Source organism: Vulpes lagopus, chromosome 2 (assembly GCF_018345385.1).
Source record: "Vulpes lagopus strain Blue_001 chromosome 2, ASM1834538v1, whole genome shotgun sequence".
Taxonomy (NCBI): domain Eukaryota; kingdom Metazoa; phylum Chordata; class Mammalia; order Carnivora; family Canidae; genus Vulpes; species Vulpes lagopus.
In genome coordinates, this window is record NC_054825.1 from 25,705,553 (window position 1) to 25,730,907 (window position 25,355).

At 37.5% G+C, this 25,355-nt stretch overlaps 1 protein-coding gene across 2 annotated transcripts in view; it reads left to right on the forward strand.

The window, feature by feature from the left end:
- NT5C2 (5'-nucleotidase, cytosolic II) overlaps positions 1-25,355 on the forward strand; it is an 88,127-nt gene that overhangs the window by 13,423 nt on the left and 49,349 nt on the right. The gene's annotated exons all lie outside the window — the stretch shown is intronic.

Below are 25,355 nucleotides of genomic sequence, written 5' to 3' on the forward strand. Positions count from 1 at the left end.
ATTTATCCAAAATTTTTTTAATTGAACTTTACTCTTCCAAAGCCGTATCAGTGGTTTATTTAAATTTGATGAATAATAATAGTTTCTTTACTTAAATTTTTAAATTATTATATATGTTTAAGGAATAAAAAGGAATTTGTATACATGTATAAAATTATTTTGTAGTACCTGTAGCTTGACACACTCCTACTATTAGAAGTGGTTATGATTTTTTTTTGAACTTCAAATAAAAAACAGGTATTAAAGTTTTACACAGGCAGAGGGAGAAGCAGGCTCTATGCAGGGAGCCCGATGTGGGACTCCATCCGGACTCCAGGATCACGCCCTGGGGCAAAGGCAGCTGCCAAACAGCTGAGCCACCCAGGGATCCCCATTATGCAGGATATTTTCATTGAGGGAAACTAGGTGAATGGAAAAGGGGAATCTTTCTGTATTGTTTCTTCTACTGCATATGAATTTGTAATTATTTCAACATAGAAAGTTGCATTTAAAAAATTCAGTGACATGCCTTTTTTACATCATAGATATTCTTTGTCTCCTCTAAATATAAGTGCTTTTCATAATATGTAGTGGTACTACTTTATGGGATACAGATTCTCTAAACTTTATTGTTCAGAAGAAGATACTGCATCTTAAAACATTCTCAGTTTATTTCTCTTTATCATTGCCTCTGTGCTTCTTCTAAAAACCTGCCTAAAGTAAAATAGAAAAGTGGTGGTGCTAGCAAGGAAGAGAGAGAAGAGACAGCAGATGTTTGATTCAATGAAATCCTGTAATAAGAAACTCAGTTTGAGGGATGCCGGGCTGGCTCAATGGTTGAGAGTCTGCCTTTGGCCCAGGTTGTGATCCCGAGGTCCTAGGATCAAGTCCTGCATCAGGTTCCCCGAAGGGAGCCTGGTTCTCCCTCTACCTATGTCTCTGCCTCTTTCTCTGTGTCTTGAATGAATGAATGAATGAACAAATAAATGAATGAATGAAAAGAAAGTCAGTTTGAGGAAATCTTACTCATATTTAAATGGCATATTTCATCTTCAAGGACCCTTTTTTTTTTTTAAGATTTTTATTTATTCAGGAGAATAAATGTCTACTTTGTAGACATGAGTTATTTGTGATTGTGTCCCAGTTTTTGTCTTGCCTTTTATTTTCAATAATCTTTTGATGAACAGATGTTCTTTTTTTTTTTTTTTTAAATTTTTTATTTATTTATGATAGTCACAGAGAGAGAGAGAGAGAGGCAGAGACACAGGCAGAGGGAGAAGCAGGCTCCATGCGCTGGGAGCCTGATGTGGGATTCGATCCTGGGTCTCCAGGATCGCGCCCTGGGCCAAAGGCAGGCGCCAAACTGCTGCGCCACCCAGGGATCCCTGAACAGATGTTCTTAACTTTAAAAATGTAATTTAAAAAATTGAGATAAAATTCATATACCATAAACTTTACACTTGTAAAATGTACAACTCCTTGGTTATGGTATATTCATAAGATTGTGCAATCGTCACCACTAATTCCAGAACATTTTCATCAACCCCAAAAGGAATCCCTTACCCACTAGAAATAACCCTTCCTTCCTTCCTCCCTCAGCCCTTGGCAATCACTGATCTACTTTCTTCTGTATGGAATCAAATGTTCTACACATTTCATATAAATGGAATCATATCAGGTCTTTTTTGTTTCTGGCTCTTTCACTTAATGTTTTCTTGATTGATCGATGTGCTAGCATGGCTCAAACTTAATTACTTTAATGGCTGAGTAATAATCCATTGTATGGATATACCACATTTTGTTCATCTGTTGCTTAGTATTTGGATTGTTCCCATTTTTTGGCTATTATGAATAATGCTACTATGACCACTGCATACAAGTTTGTGTGGACATGTTTTCAGTTTTTTTGGGTATGTATCTAGCAGTGGGATTGGCTGGCTTATGTAGTAACTTTATGTTTAACTTATTTTTGAAGAATTGTCAGACTGTTTTCCGGTATAGATGTGTCATTTTACATTATTGCCATCAGTGGATGAGGGTTTTAATTTCTCCACATCCTCACAATAACACATAACTTGTTATTTGTTATTTTTTTATAGCTGTCCTAGTGTGTGTGTGAGAAGTGGTATCTCATTGTGATTTTTATTTCCATTTTCCTTATGATTAATGATGTTGAGCATTTTTAAATGTTTTTGTCATCTGCATATCTTCTTTTGAGAAATGTTTATTCAAATCTTTTTAGTTGTTTTATTTTTAGATTGTTGTATAAGTTTTTTTATATATTCTAGATACCAAACCTATGTCTGCTACATAATTTTCAAATATTTTCTCCCATTCTGTGGATTGTCTTTTCATTTACCTGGTAGTGTCATTTGAAGCACAAATGTTTTTTAATATCGATGAAGTCCAGTTTATCTATATTTTCTTTTGTTGCTTGTGCTTTTAGGGTCATATTTAGGAAACCATTGCTTAATCTTAGGTCACAAAGATTTACACTTACGTTTTCTTTTGAGAGGCTTTTGTTGTTGTTGTTGTTGTTTAAGATTTTTATTGATTTATTCATGAGAGACAGAGAAGGCAGAGACATAGGGAGAGGAAGAAGCAGGCTCCTCACATGGAGCCCGATGAGGGACTCGATCCCAGGACCCCGGGATCGCACCCTGAGCCAAAGGCATACACACAACCGCTGAGCCACCCAGGAGTCCCTCTTTTGAGAGTTTTATATAGAGTTTTATATAGTTTTATGTTCTATGTTTAAGTTTTTGATCTATTTTGATCTAATTTTTTTTTTATATGATGTAAGATGAAGGTCCAAAATCATTCTTTTGCATGTGGATATCCAGTTATCCTGGCACTATTTGTTGAAAAGACTTCTTTCCAAATTAAATGATCTTGATACCCTTGTCAAAATCAGTTGGTCATAGATGTGTATAATTAATTCTGCAATTCCAGTTGTATTCCTTTGATCTGTCTACTCAGGTCAATACTACACAGTCTTTATTGTTGTGGCTTTGTCTTAAATTTTGAAGTGATGATGTGAATCCTTCAGTTTTGTTCTTCCTTTTCAAGATTGTTTTGGCAATTCTGTGGTCCACCTATGTACATAAGAATTTTAGGACTGTTTGTTAATTTCTACCAAAAAGCTAACTTGGAATTTTGATAGGGATTATATTCAATCTTTATATCAATTTAAGGAGTAGTGTCATCTCAACAATATTAAGTCTCTGATCGATGAATATGGGATATCTTCCCATTTATTTAGATCTTCTTTAATCACTTTTTACAGTATTTTGTAGTTTTCAGTGCACAAGTCTTATACTTCTTTTGTTACATTTATTAAGTATTTTATGATTTTAGATACTATAGTAAATGGATTTTTTTAAAAGATTTTATTTATTTATTCATGAGAGACACACACAGAGAGAGAGAGAGAGAAAAGCAGAGACAAAGGCAGAGGGATAAGCAGGCTCCATCCATGCAGGGAGCCCGATGTGGGACTCAATCCCGGGACTCCAGGATCATGCCCTGGGCCGAAGGCAGGCACTAAACCTGAGCCATCCAGGGATCCCAAATTGTTTTCTTTTTAAAAAAATATTTTATTTATTTATTAGAGAGACTAAGCTTGAGTAGGAGGAGGGACAGACAGAGAGGGAGAGGGAGAAGCAGACTCCTCACTGAGCAGGGAGCCCAACACGGATCTTGATTCCAGGTCTCTGGGATCATGACTGAGCTGAAGGCAAATGTTTAACCGAGTCTCCCAGGCACCCCTGGAATTGTTTTCATAATTTCATTTTTGGATTATTCTTTGCTGGTTTATGGAAATACAATTGCTTTTTTATGTACTGATTTTGTATTCTTCAACTTGGTTTGTTGCCTCTAATAATTTTTTGTTTTTTTGTGAATTCTTTAGTGAGTCTAATATATAAGATCATGTCATCTGCAAATAAGGACACTTCTACTTCTTTACCAATATGAAAACCTTTTTTTCTTGCCTAATTTTGGCTAGAATGTCCAGTACAGAACTGAGTTGAACTAGTGAGAGTAGACATCTTTTTCTTTTACCTTACCTTAGGAAGAAATCTTACATCTTTCATTATTAACTACAGGTTTTTCATAGATGTCCTTTATCAGGTTATGGAAGTTCCTTTTCATTGTTAATTTGAGATTCCTTTCTTTTTTTTAAAATTATTTATTTATTCATTTATTTATTTATTTATTTATTTATTTATTTATTTATTTATGACACAGAGAGAGAGAGAGAGAGGCAGAGACACAGGCAGAGGGACAAGCAGGCTCCATGCTGGGAGCCCAACGCGGGGCTCTCGATCCTGGGACCCCAGGATTGCACCCCTGGCCAAAGGCAGGCAGCAAACCACTGAGCCACTCAGGGATCCCCTGAGATTCTTTTCTATTCCTAGTTTGTTGGATGTTTTTATCTTGAAAGGGTGTTGGATTTTGTCAGATTCCTTTTTGTGTCTATCAAAATGAATCGTAGTTTTTGTACTTTGTTGGATTTGGTTTGCTAGTATTTTTTTGAGGATTTTTGTACCTATCTTCATAACGGATATTGTTCTGTTATTTTTTTTTCTTATAATGTCTTATCTGGCTTTGGTATCAAGATGTAATGCTGGCTTGGGGCACCTGGGTGGCTCAGTCCCTTGAGCATCTGACCTCTTGGTCTCAGCTCAGGTCTTGATCTCAGGGTCGTGATTTTGAGCCCCATTTGGGCTCCACACTGGGCATGGAGCCTACTTAAAAAAAAAAAAAGATGTAATACTAGCTTGGTAGAATGATCTGGGAGGTGTTCCTTCTTTTTTTCTTTTTTCTTTTTTTAATTTTATTTATTCATGAGAGAGATAGAGAGGCAGAGATACAGGCAGAGGGAGAAGCAGGCTCCATGCAGGGAGCCTGACGTGGGACTCTATCCCGGGTCTCTAGGATCACGCCCTGGTTGAAGGTGGCGCTAAAGGGCTGAGCCACCAGGGCTGCCCTCTGCTTTTATTTCTGATTTTAGTAATTTGAGTCTTCTTTTTTTTTTTTTTTTCCTTCATTGTAGTAGCTAAGTGTTATATTGTTGGAACTAACCTTTGTTTCATTGATTTTCCTCCATTGTTTTTCTATTTTCTTTTGTTTATCTCTGCTCTGATCTTTACAGTTTCCTTCCTTCTGCTTGTTTTGAGTTTAGTTTGCTCTTCCTTTTCTAATTTCTTAAGGTAAAGGTTAGGTCATTGCTTTGAGATGTTTCTTCTTTTTTTTTAAGATTTATTTATTTTAGAGAAGTGTGTCACTCTCACACATATTCCTCCCCAGGTTGGAGACTCTTAAACTTTGGTTTTATTTATCTTGCTTGGGATTCATTGGAGGTCTTTTTTTTTTTTTTTTTTTTAAGATTTTATTTATTTATTCATGAGAGCCACAGAGAGAGGCAGAGACATAGGCAGAGGGAGAAGCAGGCCCCTTATGGGGAGACCGATATGGGACTCAATCTCAGCACCCTGAGATCACAGCCTGAGCCAAAGGCAGATGCTCAGCCACTGAACCACCCAGGTGCTCCTGTCCTTTTGAACTTTAATAAACATATGTTACACTTTAGCACTACTGTGTCCTCTTTTCTTTCATTCTTTCTCTCGAATTTTCCATCCTTTTTTCTCTCCCTGTTATATTCTGGAAGGTTTTTCAGACTTTTAGTTCACTAATTCTCTTTTTAGTTGGCTCTGACCTGAATCTATCACATTTAAAATTTTGTTTTTTATAATTTAAGTTTCAGTTTCATTTTGGAATTCTTTTAATCAAATATACTTTGTTACTTTTTATGGTTTCCAGTTAAATAGTAAACATTTAAATCTTAAAGAACTTCTGTTTAAGAGTCAAAGGAACTGGGACGCCTGGGTGGCTCAGCGGTTAGCACCTGCCTTTCTCTCAGAGCGTGATCCTGCAATTCCGGATCGAGTCCCACATTGCGCTCCCTGTGGGGAGCCTGCTTCTCCCTCTGCCTATGTCACTGCCTCTCTCTTTCTGTCTCTCTCATGAATAAGTAAGATAATTTTTTTTTCCTAAAGGAAAAAAAAAAGTCAAAGGAACTGAATACTCTATTTCTAACCCCCTCCCTTCAAGGCTTTTTTTTTTTTTTTTTTAAAGATTCTGTTTATTCATGAGAGACACACAGAGAGAGGCAAAGACATCGGCAGAGGGAGAAGCAGACTCCTCACAAGGAGCCCAATGTGGGACTGGGTCTCCAATCCCAGGATCATGCCCAGAGCTGAAGGCAGATGCTCGATCACTGAGCCACCCACGCGTCCCTCAAGGCTTTTTAAAAGAGAATTTTAGGGCAGCCCCTGTGGCTCAGTGGTTTAGTGCCGCCTTCGGCCCAGGGTGTGATCCTGGAGACCCGGGATCGCGTCCCATGTCGGGCTCCCTGCACGGAGCCTCTTCTCCCTCTGCCTGTGTCTCTGCCTCTTTCTGTCTCATGAATAAATAAATACAATTATTTTTAAAAAAGAGAATTTTAATTGTTAATAAATACATCCATTCAGAAGTTCATATGATAATCCCAAATGTTAATCTTTTAATTATTTTTTAACAGCGTTTAAAAATATTTAGGTGATATCTGAGTAAATTTTTGCTGTGCAGTAATCAAGTGTATGGAAATATAAGAGTGAATATGAAGTTCTCCTTCACTTACCCTTTCACCCTCACTCCTCTTTCTCATAGGTGAACACCATTAGTATTTTGGAGATCATCTTTGCAGTCCTTTCTCAATACATTTATTTTTAATTTAATTTAATTTAATTTTTTTAAAGATTTATTTTTATTTATTTATGATAGACATAGAGAGAGAGAGAGAGGCAAAGACACAGGCAGAGGGAGAAGCAGGCTCCATGCTGGGAGCCCGATGCGGACTCGATCCCAGGACTCCAGGATTGCGCCCCGGGCCAAAGTCAGGCGCGAAACCGCTGAGCCACCTAGGGATCCCCTTTATTTATTTTTTGAAAAATATTTATTTGAGAGAGAAAGAGTGCGCATGTGTGAAGGGGGATGAGGGCAGAGGGAAGAGAGAAAATCTCCAGCAGACTCCTTGCTGAGCATGAAGCCCAATGTGGGCTGATCCCACAACCCAAGATCATTGCCTGAGCCAAAATCATAGTTATGCGCTTAACCAACTAAGCCACCCAGGCACCCCACCTCCTCAATACATTTAAAATACATGCATGCATATATGTGCATTTAGTCATTTGTAGATTCCAGTCTTTTCATTGCTGATAATACTAGTCCAGGCTCTGGTCCTCATTGTCCTGGATTACTTATAGTAATCCCCAATAGATCTCTTTGCTTTGCTTATTCTCTTCAAATCTATTTTTATTTTTTATAATTAATTAATTAATTTTAAAGTAGGCTCCATGTCAGGCTTGAACTCAGGACCCTGAGATCAAGACCTGTGCTGAATTGAACAGTTGGATGCTCAACTGAGCCACTCAGGTGCCTCCAAATCTGTTATTAAATCATATTATCACCCTGCTTAACACCTTCAGGGACATCACATCCTCTTTGCAATGGGATTAATTCTAAGCCCCTTAACCTAATATTTAAGGCCCTGTGAGATTGATTCTTTTCTTTCCACTTTTCATTTTGAGCAGTTCCCCTCCTCCACTCTGTATTCCATTAACTCTGAACTGAGTCTAGGGTTTTTTCACACATCATGTCTGCTGTACTGCTTTTCATTCATAGTAACACTTCTGTTGAAATGTTTTCCACCCACTCTTTTTCTTTGAGCATGTTTAACATCTGTTAATCCTTTAGCATGGTGGTTAAGAGCCTGGGTCTTAGGTTAACATTTTGCATTATTCTGTTTAATTTCTTTAGAATCACAGTTATTTAACTCCTATAATCTTTTCTCATCTGTGAAATTGGGAAGATTTATAGTTCATAGAATTATTTGAGATTAAATGAGATAATATAAAGTGCTTAGCACAGTGTCAGTTTATTTTTTTAAAGATTATTAATTTATTTGAGAGAGAGCAAGATCATGAGCAGGGGAAGGATCAGATCAGATGGAGAGGGAGAAGCCCCCACAGGAGGGGCTCCATCCCAGGACCCTGGGATCACAATCTGAGCCAAATGAAGACAGATGCTTAACCAACTGGGCCACCCAGATGCCCAGTACAATGTCAGTTTAAAAAAAACAATTTGGGCATTTTGTCCTTTAGTAAGACTCAGCCAAGGGGATCCCTGGGTGGCTCAGCGGTCTGGCGCCTGCCTTCAGCCCAGGGCATGATCCTGGAGTCCTGGGATCGAGGCTTTGTCAGGCTCCCTGCATGGAGCCTGCTTCTCCCTCTGTCTGTCTCTGCCTCTCTCTCTCTCTCTTTCTCTCTCTCTGTGTCTCTCATGAATAAATAAATAAATAAAATCTTAAAAAAAAAAAAAAGACTCAGCCAAGAGAATATAGATGCATCTCTCTGTTGTGCATATCTCTAATACTGTAATTGCACACTACTTTTTTTATTTTTTATTTTATTATTTTTTATTTTTATTTATTTATTTTTTTAATTTTTATTTATTTATTTATTTATGATAGTCACAGAGAGAGAGAGAGATGCAGAGACATAGGCAGAGGGAGAAGCAGGCTCCATGCACCGGGAGCCCGACGTGGGATTCGATCCCGGGTCTCCAGGATAGAGCCCTGGGCCAAAGGCAGGCGCCAAACCGCTGCGCCACCCAGGGATCCCAATTTTATTATTTTTAAAAGATTTTGTTTATTCATGAGAGACACGAAGAGAGAGGCAGAGATAGGCAGAGGGAAAAGCAGACTGAATGCAGGGAGCCTGATGTGGGACCCCGGGAGAGTGGGATCACGCCCTGAGCCAAAGGCAGCCTCTCAACCGCTGAGCCACCCAGGCATCAACACACTACTTTAAAGCTTTATGAGTGTGTCTCCTCCATTAGACTTTGAACTCCCGAAAATCAAGGACTGCCATATTCATCTTTGTATTATGGGTACCAGACACATAGAGATTCAGTGAATATGTCTTAACTATATGAATGGAGTTTGAAAGAGCTAATCATCTCAGTGCATTATCATTTGCATAGGAAGCTCATGTGTGTATGCTCTTTTGTTCAAGTGAGAATCATTTTGCTTTCTCTTTGCAAGTAGTAAAGCCTTAAACTCGTAATTACATTTGCTTCTACCACACTGAGCCACATATTGAAAATCAAGGGAAGCCATGGGAAATTGGCAGTCTTAAGGATTATATCATTTTTCCATATTGTTTGTATTCTTTTATTGAATTAAGTTTGAGGAGAGTCTGTGAAAAGTCCTTCACATTCATGTACAATTTGAGAATTGGATTTAAAAAAAATTTCCCCAGAGATATTTTGGTGAGATAATGCTTGGCAAGCAACCCGGTTGGTTTCCTGCACCCCCACACCTGAAGTTACAGTAGTTCTTTGCGTGCTCAAAAATGACAGACTGACCCTACTAGATGTGATCTCTCTTCTATAGATAAAAAAACCCTGATGTTTGGGGTGAGTAACTTATTCAAGGTGCTAGAGCCAGAAAGTGGAGAAGCTAGAGTTTAGTTGTTCCAGTGCTCATTCTCCTTCCACACTGCTTTTCTAAATAAACTGAAAATAATTTTAGTTTGAAATGTATAGTATTTAATAGCACTGTATTTAAAAAAAATTTTATTCAAGTATACTTACACTTATTTTAGTTTCAGATACACAGCTTTTAGTTATTGATGACTAAACATTGGAATAACTAATAGAAACCTTTTTAGTAAGATATTTAGGTGATATTTAAAGGATAAATTTTCTTTAATTAAAGTTTTAATTCATACAGTATTTCTTTAAGATATGTATATTTTTAATTTGAATCACCAGTAGGGGGATTTGCTTGCCATTTCAGTGTTCTTAGACTTTAGCACCCTTGTTTATTTCTCCCCTTGTTGCATAATCCCTATGCATTATATTGGTCAGGAGGCAGGAATGTTGCAGATGTTTTTCTTTCAAACTTCAACTTGCTCTGAGATTTGGAATTAACTTTTAGAATCTTCTGGATATATCCCCCATTTGCCAGAGATCTGTAAATTGCTTTCCACATAAGCTGAAAATTTTAGGCAATTGAGTAAAACATTTGTGAACACAGATGTTTTCCTTAAAAGCAGTTAATGATAAAGAAGACCTCAGTGTGTAAATACTTTATGTTCCTCCTGTAAAATGATCAGTATGTAAATGCTTCCTTCTGTAGTTCATTTTCTAGGGGGTGAGAATAACTAAATTGAAAATTAAAACATGGTATTATTTATCCTGTTGATTTTTTTTTTTTTCCTCTCCCAGTGTAAACTAAAAATGATTTGGACTGACTAGGGCCGCTCCATTCTGTGAAACTCACATTGTTTGCGTACTATTGGCGGGCCTCATTAGGGGGTAAATTTGCTTTTTCTGTGTGTTTGCCAGTAACGATTCCTGTCTCTTAGGGGAACTTGCCATTTGGATTGTCGCCTTTCTAAACTGGCCAGTCTTAAACATTTCAGGCCATTAGTTATTTTTTCTGCCCTCCAATTTTTTTTTCTATTATTCTTAGGTTTTCAAGTATTTAAAGTGAAGGTTATTGGTCCCTGAGATACTGCCTGGTTAGGGTTCGGCATTGTGCCCGAATTTGTTTGGCCTCTCAGGGCCTGAGTTCTCTGTGCTTTAACAAATGAGCTACAGTTCTCAAGAGATCAGTGAAGCTTGTTTGTTGATCCTGTATTCTCATCCAGAGGAAGTAGATCTTTGAGAATGTCTAAGGAAGGGTAAGTGAGTTTATTATTCTTTTTCCTCCATTTTTCTCAGTGAAGAGATGTTCTAGTCATCTGTGAATTGGAAGATAAATAAGCAGTGTTACCAGTCCGACAGAGAAGGTAGAGAGGGAGAGGTTGAAAGAAATTTAGCCGAAAGCTTACATTATTGTTAATGTTTTACATGTAATCTACTGTAAAGTAACTATTGCTATTTTGAAAGACAGCATTGAGGATGGATACTCTTCATAGGAATTTAGTGAGCCTTAAGCACTCTGTTTACTCTGTGGTAAACTCATTTTGTTTTTCTGTATTAAGTGTTTATGAATATTGGAAACAAACAGTGGTGTCTGTTACATAGAATTTTACATAGAAATGAGTGAAGTTAAAAGCTCAAAGGTATTTGCAATTAATTTGTACCTTTGGAAGATGATGTGAAAGATTTGAGTGAAAAGCGGCTTGTGATTTTGTTTCTTTCTGGGGAGTGTTAAGCAAAAAGTAATTTTGAGTAGAATCTCTTATTTCCTTTTACTTTACAATATAAAATAGTTTTGTGTTAAGGTTTTCATTGTTTCTGTATTATTGTCTCCTATGCCACAGAGTCTGATACTCTTTTTGTTACCACTGTAATAGGTGACATATAACTTAATGATTGCATACTATTTCATTTCTAACCTTTAAGTGTAACTGGACCTGATTAATTTCAGACAGACATTCCCTTTGATTAAGTAGGACATAGATCTCAAAAATGTAGTAAAATTTAATTTTGATTTTCTGGAAGCTCTTCATTCTTTTTCTAGTTCTTTGTTCTATTAGAAATTTTGGAGTAGTTTCAGAGCCCCATTATTACAATTTATTTTAATCTAATGTATTGATTATGACCAAAACAAAATCGACCCACTTTACTGCTCTTTTAAAACTCATTATTGAATAAAGAGAACAACCACTGGCATAATAATTCTATATTATTTTTAGACCTCTTATATCACTAGAATTTTGAGGTTTCTTTAAATGTAAAAATTATGAAAGGACTGCCTCTTTAGGGTTTGTATGTTTTCTTTCCTTCTAGCACTAGCTATAAACCTGCAATTAAATAATTTTTATGATAAAGATTATCATAGATGCTGGTAGGATTTGTCAGTCTTGTACACACAGTTGTTTATAAAGCTCATTTGTAGATTTAAGAACTATATTCCTTTTTTTTTTTTTTTTTAAAGATTTTATTTATTTATTCATGAGAGACAGAAGCAGACACACAGGCAGAGGGAGAAGCAGGCTCCCTACAGGAACCTGATGTGGGACTCAATCCCTGGACCCAGGATCACGCCCTGAGCCGAAGGCAGATGCTCAACCACTGAGCCACCCAGGCATCCCAAGAACTATATTTCTAGGTGCATTCAAAATTCTTAGAAAGTAATTAGTACTAATTTTTCATCTATGGTAAAGTATGTGTTAGAATTGCTTAGTTAGAAAAAGATCTGTACAAACCAAAGGATACCATAAGGGCTAAGATACTCTTTTAGCTTTATTTCTAGGAGCTGTTGGGGCAATTCCCATACTGTCTAAATAGATAATGAGCAAATTCATTGTTTTTTTTTTATTTTATTTTTTTTTTCATTTTTTTTTTTAAAGAGTAGTTACTGCCCATGTATTTATTTATTATTTTTTTTAAATAAGCTCCACACTCATTATAGGACTTGAACTTACAACCCTGAGATCAAGAGTCCCACATACTCCATAGACTGAGCCAGCTAGGCAAGCCTGAGCAAGTTTATTTGAGATGCATGGATCATATAAACGAAATTAGATTTTATTTTTCTTTGTTGTCTTTAGAAATAAATGGATAACTTTTGTACTTTGTATGAAAAGAATTCTAGTCACAGTTTTTGTCTGTGTGATATTTGGACATGTAGTACAGTCATTTGATACCTATGAAATATTTTTCTTACAGTAATAGGAAAAGATTATATTATTATTATTATTATTTATTATTTTTTTTTTTATTTATGATAGTCACAGAGAGAGAGAGAGAGAGGCAGAGACACAGGCAGAGGGAGAAGCAGGCTCCATGCACCGGGAGCCCGACGTGGGACTCGATCCCGGGTCTCCAGGATCGCGCCCTGGGCCAAAGGCAGGCGCCAAACCGCTGCGCCACCCAGGGATCCCCGAAAAGATTATATTAAATCACCGAAAATTATACTTGAGTCTTTTTTTTTAAGATTTTTAATTTATTTATTCATGAGAGACACACAGAGAGAGGCAGAGACACGGGCAGAGGGGGAAGCAGGCTCCCTGCAAGGAGCACGATGTGGGACTCGATCCCGGATCCCAGGATCCCACCCTGTGGCGAAGGCAGATGCTCAACCCCTGAGCCACCAGGAGTCCCTATACTTGAGTCTTAAAGTAAACATATGGTAATGGAGACAATGTGGTTTAGTATAAGGACAAACATACACAGATCATGAAACCTAATAAGGAATTCATAGACCCACACATTTATTATAGTCAATTGATTTTCAGCATTGAGGCCAAGGTAATTCAATGGCTGGAACAACTGAACATTCATATAGGGGAAAAAATGAACTTTGACCTTTATCAAACCACATATAAAAAATGATAAGTGGATTCTAGACCTAAATATAAATATAAAAAGTAAAATGTAGGCAAAAATCTTTGTGACTTTGAATTACCTAAAAATTTGTTAGGTAAAATATATAACATGAAAGTCAAAATTGATCAATTGTGTACATACGAACAACAACAACAACAACAACAACAACAAAACTCTGCTATTTGAAAGATACCATTAAGAAAAGGAAAAAACAAGGCACAGACTGGGAGAAGATATTCTCAATACGTATATATATATATATGTATATATATATATATTTTAAATTTTTATTTATTTATGATAGTCACAGAGAGAGAGAGAGAGAGAGGCAGAGACACAGGCAGATGGAGAAGGAGGCTCCATGTACCGGGAGCCCGATGTGGGACTCGGTCCCGGGTCCCCAGGATCGCCCCCTGGGCCAAAGGCAGGTGCTAAACCGCTGCGCCACCCAGGGATCCCCATATATATATATTTAATAAAGGACTTATATCCAAAATATATGAAGAATTCTCACAGCACAATAATAAGACAAACCCCGTTTAAAAATGAGCAAAAGATTTGAATGTATATTTGTCATGGAAAAGGATATGGCTAATAAGCACTTGAAAAGATGCTCTAAAAAAAAAAAAAGACACTCTAGTCCTTAGGGAATATTAATTAAAACCACAATGAGGGGCACCTGGGTGGCTCAGTCAGTTAAGTATCTGCCTTTGGCTCAGGTCAGGATCTTGGGATCAAGCTTTACATCTGGCTCCCTGCTCAATGAAGAGCCTGCTTGACCTTTCCCTCTGCCTGCCACTCTGCCTGGTTGTGCTCTCTCTCTCTCTATGTGTCAAAAAAAAAAAAAATGAAATAAAATGTTAAAAAAATAAAATAGAACCACAATGAGATACCATTATAGACCCTCTAGAATGACTAAAATTAAAAAGACAATGTGGAGCGCCTCATGCTGAAATGTATTGCTGATGAGAATGCAAAAGAGAAAACAGTTGGGGTAGTAGTGCTTTTTTTTTTTTTTTTTAAGATTTTGTTTATTAATTTATTTGAGAGAGAGTGCAAGCAGGGGGAGGAGCAGAGGAGAGAGAGAATCTTAAGCAGGTTCCAAACCTAGCATGTAGCCCCAGGCAGAGCTCAATTTTAGGATCCTGAGATCTTGATCTGAGCTAAAATAAAGAGTTGGAGAATGAACTGTACCACCCAGGTGCCCTGTGTTACTGTTTATTCTTATCCAAGGAAATATACGTGGGGAAATAGATGCTTTAGGATATGAGTTTTATCATTTATATTAAATTCTAGGTTTTTTTTTTTTTTTTTTAAGATTTCTTTATGGAGAGGGCAAGTAGGGGGGTAGAGGGGCAGCAGGAACAGAGGGAGAAGGAGAGAAAGGCAGAGTCAGACTCCCTACTAGGTACACAACCTGCCTTGGGGCTGGATCCTAGGATCCCTGAGATCATGACCTGAGCTGAAACCAAGAGTTGGAGGCTTAACCAACTGAGCCACCCAGGCTCCCCTAAATTCTAGATTTTGGCCCCTCTTTTCCATTATTGGCACAGTCAGTACAATTTTTTTTTAAAAAGATTTTTAATTTATTCATGAGAGACAGAGAGAGAGAGAGGCAGAGACATAGGCAGAGGGAGAAGCAGGCTCCCTTTGGGGAGCCCAATGAGGGACTTGATGCCGGAACCCGAGGGTCATGCAACCCTGAGATCACACCCTGAGCCGAACGCAGACGCTTAACCACTGATCCATTCAGGTATCTCACAGTCAGTACAATTATTAAATTAACCTTAAGTATCAGATAATCATATTTTCTTTTCATTTTTATTCCACAAAATTCAACTTTTGTATTTTGCTGCATTTTATAAATTATCCTCTATACATTTGTCTTTTTTTTTTTCATGAGAGACACAGGCAGAGACATAGGCAGAGGGAGAAGCAGGCTTCATGCAGGGAGCCTGATGTGGGACTCAATCCTAGGACTCCGGGATCTACCCTGAGCCGAAGGCAGATACTCAACCGCTGAGCTACCCAGGCATCCCTACATTGGTCTTTAAAAACTTGTAGAGAAGGGATCCCTGGGTGGCGCAGTGGTTTGGCGCCTGCCTTTGGCCCAGGGCGCGATCCTGGAGACCCGGGATCGAATCCCACGTCGGGCTCCCGGTGCATGGAGCCTGCTTCTCCCTCTGCCTGTGTCTCTGCCTCTCTCTCTCTCACTGTGTGCCTATCATAAATAAATAAAAATTAAAAAAAAATCAAATAAACATATCTTTAAAAAAAAAAAAAAAAACTTGTAGAGAAGAGGTACCTGGGTGACTCAGTTGGTTAAGCCCTCCGGCTCTTGGTTTTGGCTCAGGTCATGGTCTCACGGTCCTGAGATCTAGCCCAACATCAGGCTCCGTGCTTAAGCAGGAAATCTGGTTGTGTTCCTCCCTTTCACTCCCATCTCTCTCCCCCCGCCACCCCACTCTCTCTCATAAATAAATAAAATCTTTAAAAAAAATTGTGGAGGAAAAGTAAAAAAGAACTTCGAGGAAAATAGGAAAAAAGGAATTGGAAAAATCTATATTTAATTGGACCAAGATTCTAAAACAGTAAATTTATATTCAGAAGTACTGATACTGTCTTCAGTTTCTCCCTTATTTTGTGTATTCTACATTTGCTAGTCTTTTATTCCCCACCATCCTGCTCTCATTACTGCAGTTCCTTCATTTGGGAAAGAAGGTGAAAAGAATTTTAATGTCTTTTCCTTAAAGTATGCTTTGAAAGCTTGAGTGGAAAGATAGTGTGATCAGTATGCTTAGTATTTTATACACATTTTTTCACATTTAAACATCTCTGAAGTTGGGCTGCATCTAGCAGTATACCACCTAGAATTAAGTTGAGTTCTTTCAGATACTTTTATTTCTTTTAGTCACCTAGGGGCAATATTAACCATCCTAGTAGTGCAAATTCAGACCACAAACCTACTACATGACTGTTCAGTTCCTCAAGGGGAGGTTTTTCCCCTGCCCTAGGACTGAGATGTACAGATTTTCTTGTGTGTTTCTTCTATGTTGCAGATTTATTTCTTCTTTTTCCTCATGTTATGGGTATAGCCCTGTGATATCCTAGCTTTATGAGATTCTAAATTTTCTTGGGCACCCCCCCCACATTTATTTGTTTGTTTGTTTGTTTGTTTGTTTATGAGAGACACACAGAGAGAGAGAGAGAGAGAGAGAGGCAGACACAGGCAGAAGGAGAAGCAGGCTTCATGCAGGGAGCCTGACATGGGACTTGATCCCGGGTCTCCAGGATCAGGCCCTGGACCGAAGGTGGCGCTAAACCGCTGAGCCACCTGGGCTGCCACCCCCCACCCCCACCCCCCACTTTTAGTGGCATCTAATATGGGTGAATTTTACAATTGATGGCATGTTAAATTTTAATCATCTTTTGTTCTATACACGTGGCCATAGTATACTTCTTTTCACTGGAACATTTTTATACTGAGTATTTGAGAAAAGTTAGTATTCTAATTAATTCATGTTTTACTTTAGAAATGATAATATGCTTGTTATTCAAACTTTTATTTGTTTATTAAAAAGATTTGAGAGAGAGAGAATCACGAGATGGGGAGGGTCAGAGAGAGAGAGGGAGGAGCAGACTCCCCACTGAGCAGGGAGGTTGATGTGAGGCTCAATGCAGGCCTCAATCCCAGGACCCAGAGATCATGACCTGAGCTGAAGGTAGATGCTTAACTGAGTGAGCCACTCAGGCACCCATGTTGTTAGGCTGTTAAAAGCACAGGTTGCTGTTCTCTTGGCACGGTGTGATAAAATGTATCCTTCCTGAGTGTGTTTCTCAGAGAAGATATTCAGACAAATTACTAAATTATTGGCTGAAGTTTATGAAAACAAAAACTAATGCTACTTTAATCATTTTTTCTTTTATAAAATTAGTCCAAAATGTTTTGTTGTGTCTGTATATCCATGGTATTTGAATTTCAGTTTTTAGGAATCCATTTCATAAATTAGAAAGTTCTTACCTATATATTTTTATGTTGCCAAGCATACTTTTTTACTGCAGGAGAGGGACATAAAGGCAGAATGAGGTCTTGCAGTTATGTTTTTTAAATAACTTTATAGAAATACGGTTCACATACTATTCAATTCACTCTTTTAAAAAGTAAATAATTCAGTGGCTTTAGTATATTCACAGAGTTGTGTAACTAGCACCATTATTTTTATTTTTTTAGTTTTTATTTTAAAATTTAATTAATTTATTTTTAAAGATTTTATTTGATTATTCATGAGAGACACAGAGAGAGAGAGAGAGAGAGAGAGTGGCAGAGACACAGGCAGAGGGAGAAGCAGGCTCCATGCAGGGAGCCTGATGTGGGACTCCATCTCCGGACTCCAGGATCACACCCTGAGCCAAAGGCAGGCGCTTAACTGCTGAGCCACCCAGGCGTTTCACCACTCTCTTAACTTTAGAAAAATTTTCTACCCCCAAATGAAGCCCAGTACTCCGTTAAATATTGTGTCTGTTCTTTATAAGGCCCTATGTTAGGTTTTGGGAAGGCAATAAACTCTGGTCTCAAAGTTTATAATCCAGTAAAGAATAAGAGAACTTATCCATATCTTTTCTATATGTGCCAAAATATGCCATGTGCCAAAGTAAAGGATTTTGAATATTCAAACCTCTCATCTGGATCACAACTTTATAATCTCATTCATTAAGTAGAAAAATATTCTGAGACCCAGAAGCATCATTGCCAGATAGTTCCGTGGCACAGCCAGAATAGTTTCTTGAAGAAATCACTTGATATTGCTGTGTGTTAAAAAATTAGAGATAACTGAGGAGGACATTTCAGGTGTAGGGAACAGCATAAATAAAGTTCAGGCACTTTAGGAAATAGCAAGTAGTTCATTTTGATTATTAGAGCAAAAGGTACATGATGTGGAGCAATATGAGATAAAATTGATTTTGAAAAGATGATGAAAGGCTTTGAACTCCTTGAAGATACACAGACTTGTATAGTTGGGTAAGTAGTGAGGAATGTCTAAAGGTTGTTAAATAGGAGAATGACATGTTTGGAGCTGGGCTTTAGGGTAGTGCTTCTCAAACTATCAGTGATGGGGGATCAGTTTTTTTGTTTTCATTCCAGTCTTTTCGAATTGCTGCATTTATAAAATATGTAAAAATGAATTACTAGGAAAGCGAAGACATTTAAGTCTAAATTATTTTTTAGTTTTCAGTCATCTCTGTACCCACCACTCAAGACTCATGACCCTGAGATCAAGAGTTGTATGCTTCTGGAATTCAGCCAGCCAGCACCCCTACGTTTTTTATTATTAACATTGAACAAACAAAATTTTCACAGTTGCTATAAAAATTTCTAAATACTTGCATTTTCTGTATGTAGCATTGGTCTGTGGACTATATACTACACTTTGAGTAGCAGTATTTCAAAGCAGTCAATTTGTCTATTAGTGTGCAGGCAGAGCAATTGAAAGGTGATTGCTAAAGAGTTAATGAATTAATAAGGACCTGGACAAGTTGTTAGCAGTATGAATTGAATGGAAGATCATTTCCATAGACATTTGTAAATTTAAATGAAGGCATGTGAGATGTGGATTTGAGGGAGAGGAAAGAGTTAAAAGATATTAACCAGATTTTAGGGTTGAGTGGTAAAATGAGAGTGCCAAAAGCAGAAATAGAAACGAGTTTGGGGGCAGCCCGGGTGGCTCAGCGATTTAGTGCCGCCTTCAGCCCAGGGCTTGATCCTGGAGACCCAGGATCGACTCCCACGTCAGGCTCCCTATATGGAGCCTGCTTCTCCCTCTGCCTGTGTCTCTGCCTCTCTCTGTCTCTCTCTGTGTCTCTCATGAATAAATAAATAAAATCTTTAAAAAGAAAGAAATAAATGAGTTTGGGGAGAAAGATATTAAATTAGATTTTCAGTTAGAGGGACGCCTGGATGGCTCAGCAGTTGAGCGTCTGCCTTCGGCCCAGGGCGTGATCCCAGGATCTAGGATTGAGTCCTGCATTGGGCTCCCTGCAAGGAGCCTGCTTCTCCCTCTGTCTGTGTCTCTGCCTCTCTCTCTCTCTCTCTCTCTATGTCTCTCATGAGTAAATAAAAAAAAGATTTTCAATTAGAAATCCACATTATAGCATATTTTTATTAAGTAAACATATACACTCATATTTTTTGGTTCGTAATCTAAATTTGCACTCTTGAAAAAGCACTTGTAACTGTTTGATTGCAACGAGCTTTGAGTATATTGTTACACAAACCCATAACCAAAACATCCCCAAGAAGATTTTATACTTGTAGCTTTAGTCTCGTTTGTTGTTGCAGTAACTGTTGTTGGGCCCTTGGCCAGGAAATTGTGACTCTAGGCAGGAGGAGGAGCTAGGGATAAAGTTCACCATCGCCAAAGAAACTCTATTCCAAATGGATTTGTGTGGAGCAACAGTGATATCCAATGACAAGTTAAATTAGACACAGAGGTGTTTTCTCCAACACTGTCTCAGAAGATACATGCCGTTGAGGGGCTTGGTTCAGACTAAAACGTCTTTTTAAAGTTAGGTTAAAGTTATACTGGGTTCTTGGAGAAGAATTTTGTTATGTGACTTCAAGGACTAATTGACTCAGATAGTTTCACACATTGCAGAACGGCAACCAGTAACAGATGAGGTAATGCGGCTTTGAATTACTAAATTATTGAGTTAAATCTCAAAACCACTAAGTGTTTGCTATTTACAAAATTCCAAATTTAGTAAATTGCATGTTCATGTTCCTTAAGTGTAAAGATATTAAATCGCTATTCTTAAAGCACGGAGTCTTTAACTTAAAATAGGTTAAGATGTATGTTTACTTTGACAGAATTTCTTTAAATTTTATGCCTTACTGTGCTGGGATATGATAGTAAAAGCTGTTAAATTATCTCTGTCAAAATCTGTGCCTGGTTTTATACTGCACCTATGTATTTCCTAAAGATTGTTTCTCTTGTTAATGTTCAAATCTGTAACTTGCAAGGCTTAATAGGTAGGAATTTCTGTCTGATAATTGCGTTTTAAGGTTGGATGCTTAGGTCAGTCATACTTTGTGGAGACTTTGTGCTTTATTTAAAGTAAGCTTTAGGAGGTTAATTTCACAAATGTATTCACATTCTTGAAGTGGAGCTCTACAGTGGAGTGTGTTCTACTGGTTAATAATTTAGAAAAGTGACACAAGTAAATTGGCATTGGCAAAGACAGTCAAGGTCCTGGGACCAATATAAATTTTTGAATTCTCCAAGCAGTTATGATCTTTCGTTTTAAATATGGGACTGTGACCCAGTCTTTTAATTGATACGGTGCCTAATACTTTCTTTGTTATAACAGTAAAGAATAGTGACTAGTTTGCGGTCAAGAGATTGTTTCTTTTGAAGACTGTATCCTGGAGACATGATATTTCTGGCTCCAGACTGCTTCTCTTCTGAAGTCAATGCATACTTTCAGCATTTGGATGTTTATTATCTTTGTAAATCTTAGCATATATATTATTGTAATTCTCTATGATCCAGCTGTTTCCTTTTGTCATTATAGCTTTACTTAATACACTTTAGATATTTGCACACAAAATCAATTTAATTCCCTATTGCCCTTTCCTTCCATGTTTTATAGCATAAATTAGGGGAAGAAAAGGAGAGATGAAAATGTATGTGAGGTTTTTCTTTTTGTTTCATATTAAGAATGAAAAGGGGAGACAGGAGTGGTTTCTTAAATTTGGGAATTGCTTCTGTGGTTGAGGTTACTTACTCTCATTTGAGAAGATAAAGGATAAATCCAGGTCTTCATAGGACAACATCTTTTTCCTAAAGTTAGGCATCTAAAAAAGTCTTTCCTCACTCGGGCTACTCCCTGACGCACAGCTTTGAGACTATATCACAAAGTGGTACTGGCTTTGCAGTAGGCTTTCAAAAAAAGTGCTGATTGAATAAGGTGACAAGTCAAAGGGGAAACAGCAATTTGGTGGATATTTAGCAGTGATAATTTTGGTAAAAACAATAGATTTTCATATTCCCAATGTATGTGATTCCAAGAATTTGTATGGGCAGTATATCTAAAGTGCATTATAATCTTCACATCCTTAAAATAACGTGATAAGGAGTACAGGCTTAATCTTTCTTCTGACCAAGAAAGAAAGCTTTCCTGCTATGTCTATTGATAGTTTTTTTCCTACCATTAGCACTGATTGATTGATATTGGTAAAGTCTGTTTTTTACTCTGATTTGAGCTGTGCCTGAAACCAGCTTATATCATTCTATCAGAAACAAAGCTGTTTCTTTTACTTTGTGGTCCCAACATATATCCCTACTGGGTTGTATCACAGGAAAGAATCTTCCCAGTCTGTTCCTGCCTGAATTCCCATGGAATATTTTAGGCATGTCAGCTGTTTGGGCTCTGATCAAGGATTTGATCCAGTTGGCCTCTAGCTTGAATTGAGAAAGAGTGTTTGAAAAGCCTGATCTTCAGTGGCAACATTTGGTTACCAGAGTTAGAACTGTTACTTTGTGTTTTCCCCTTCTTGTGCCTTCAAAAGGATTTATGTAACTGAGAAACTGAGAACTGAGAAACATGATAATAAAGTAGATGCTTTTATCAATAAAAGCAGGGTGAAATTTGATGAAGTGGTATAAAGATCATGATGATATATTTGGGTTTGTGAGTGTTTAAAAAAGTTTTGGGTGGGTGTCACTTATCTTGTCGTTCCTTGTATCTTTCACCTATCTATTTAGGCTTCTATCTCCTTTCCATCTATTATAAAGGATCCATATTAGGGCAACTTAAAATAGGAAACCACAGCACCTAATTAAGGGAACAGGTCTAATTAAGGGAAAAAGAAGGCCCAAGAAAAGGGAAAAGAAAAACAGGTATTTACAGAGGAAGCCAAAATGGAAAGGACTAGTTCTTGTTATACATTATGTGCAAAGAACATTGCTACAGTAATTTAGGATAAGAGAGAAATTAGAAATAGGCCTGATAGGCACTTTTTATATAAAATATAGTCCACCATTGGTCAGTGGCAAAGCTAATACACAAGACTCAGTATTAACTTGATTCTAAACATTGACTTTCATATATAACTTATCTGTAATTTAGTAGATAAACTGGTTAAAGCGTAATTGATGTACATAATCCCATTAGAAAAATAAAGTGTTAATCTACAGTATTACAGAGATAAGGAGCTAAATACCAAGATTGGCATTAATTCTCAGGATTTAGTTCTCAGGAACCGAGGGTTTTATGGGACTAATCTGGTGTGCATAACATACTAAGATAAGTAATGATTTTCATATTTTTTAGAAGATTAATAGTTCTTAATTTAAGGGCCTATTGATTTTTTAGTCCTTGATTAAAATCATTCTAAGCAAATACTTGATTTTTTTTTTGTCTGCATTTAAAATTGGTACATATGTTCTGAGATGAGAAGAAAAGTTTTCTGTTAAAGTTTAAAATAGGGGCAGCCTGGGTGGTGCAGCGGTTTAGCGCCGCCTTCAGCCCAGGGCCTGATCCTGGAGACCAGGGATTGAGTCCCACGTTGGGCTCCCTGCATGGAGCCTGCTTCTCCCTCTGCCTATGTCTCTGCCCCTCTCTCTCTCTCTCTCTCTCTCTCTCTCTCTGTGTCTCTCACGAATAAATAAATAAAATCATTAAAAAAAATAAAGTTTAAAATAGTAAAATATGAGTTGGTGAAGAGTCAAAAAGAAATCATTACCTAGGGATCCCTGGGTGGCGCAGTGGTTTAGCGCCTGCCTTTGGCCCCGGGCGCGATTCTGGAGACCCAGCATCGAATCCCACGTCAGGCTCCTGGTGCATGGAGCTTCTCCCTCTGCCTATGTCTCTGCCTCTCTCTTTCTCTCTCTCTGTGACTATCATAAATAAATAAAAATTAAAAAAAAAAAAAAAGAAATCATTACCTAGATCAGTGGTTCCCCACGTTCTTCAGTATTCCATCAGTTAAAATGTAGAATATTGATCCCTTCATGTACTGTTGTACTTATTTATATATAGTTTTATACTATATTAGACTTATTTAAATGATGAAAGTATCAGTAGAAGATCTGAGATTTTCTTTTTATACCCAGTGGAATCTTCTGCATCCCCTGGTACAGTTACTTCCCTTTGGAGATTATTGACCTACATCATGAATAGGGGAGCCCAGCCCAGGCATCTTTATTTTTCTTGTTTTCTAGGTGATTTTTAGCATTCTCATTTCTCACAGTTACTTCTAAAATGAAGGCAAAGAAAAGGTTTGGTAATAAGGGGATAATAGGTAATAAGAGGATTCAGTAATTTGGCTATCAAGCTGGGGATGAGATGGATGTATATATACATATAGATACGTACATACGTATATACACATGCACACATGTGTGTGTGTGTGTGTGTATATATATATATATATTTTTTTTTTTAAAGAGGGCGGGGTGGGGCAGAGGGAGAGGAAGGAGGGAGAGAGAGAATCCCAAGCAGGCTATACTATAGCTTGGACCCCGAAGTGGGACTTGATCTCATGTCCCTGAGGTCATGACCTGAGACGAAATAAAAAATGGAACACTTAACTGACTAAGACACCCAGGTGCCCCAAAAACATATTTTTATTTTCAGAAATGATTAAAACTTACCCCAAACATCATCATAGTGGTGATTTACCATGCTATTACATGTTTAGTTTTCCCTGTGTCTTCAAAAGTGATCTTTCTGAAATTTGAATCTGTTTCATTTCTTCAGAATCTGATCATTTGTCCTTGCTTCTACAATAAAGTCCAAACTCTAATGTGGCAAATAGTCTTAGTGATTTTGACTCCTGTTAACCTTTTTAGCTTCCTAGCTTGTATTGTTCCTTCTCCCCCTCACCCTGCCCTTATGGAATACAAACAGAAAAACAAAACCAAAGCAAACTCCTCCATTCCAGTAATAGTAAATGTTTTATAGTTCATTATAAACCTTGTCCTTGCTTGATTATTCTGCCTGGATTGCCTTTCTTGCTTTGTCCAATTGGAAAACTACTGATTGCTTAAGATTCAGCTCAGGCATCTCTTCTGGTCTCTTAAGAAGTGGTACTCTTACCTATTTTATTTTATAGCATTTATTGAATTGCTAAAATTATTTGTGTATAAGTGTCTTTCCTGCTAGGCTAAATTCCTCAAGGATAGAGATTGTAAATTAAAATAGAAGTTCCAAAAAAAAAAAAAAAAAGAATTTCCATAAGGGCCTGTACTCTTGTTCATTCACTACTGTATCATGTACCTTGTTTGGAATATAATAAGTACTCAGTGTTTGAATGAATTTTTTTAAAAAAGATTTTATTTATTTATTAGAGACAGAGAGAGAGAGGAAGAGACACAGGCAGAGGGAGAAGCAGGCTCCATGCAGGGAGCCCAACGTGGGACTCGATCCCGGGTCTCCTGGATCAGGCCATGGTCTGAAGGCGGTGCTAAACCGCTGAGCCACCAGGGCTGCCCAGTGTTTGAATGAATCTATTTATATTTATGTCTTTAGTATCTGTTATTTAAAGTAGGCTTTACATGAACCTCTGTTTATTAAATAAGTTATAAATGAATGAGTGAATATATTATAAAATCTGAAAAATAAGCTTATTTTAGAGGGTCAGACTTAGAAAAGGAGTGCTGATTCTCTGAAATCTTTAGCACATGGCATTGTTAATAACCAAGATAGTAAGAAAATACATGTATTTTCATATAATATCTGATTTCATTTATGGCTTAAAGACTCGGATAATTTTTGTTATGAATTTTTTTGAAAGCTTTTATTTATGGGGTGCCTGGGTGGCTCAGTGGATTAAGCTTCTGTCTTCTGCTCAGGTCATGATCTCAGGGTCCAGGGTCAAGCTGTGAATGGAGCAGGGAGCCTGCTTCTCTCTCTCCCTCTGCCTGCCACTCCTCCTGCTTGTACTCTTTCTCTCTCTGTCAAATAAGTAAGTAAATAAATAAGTAAAATCT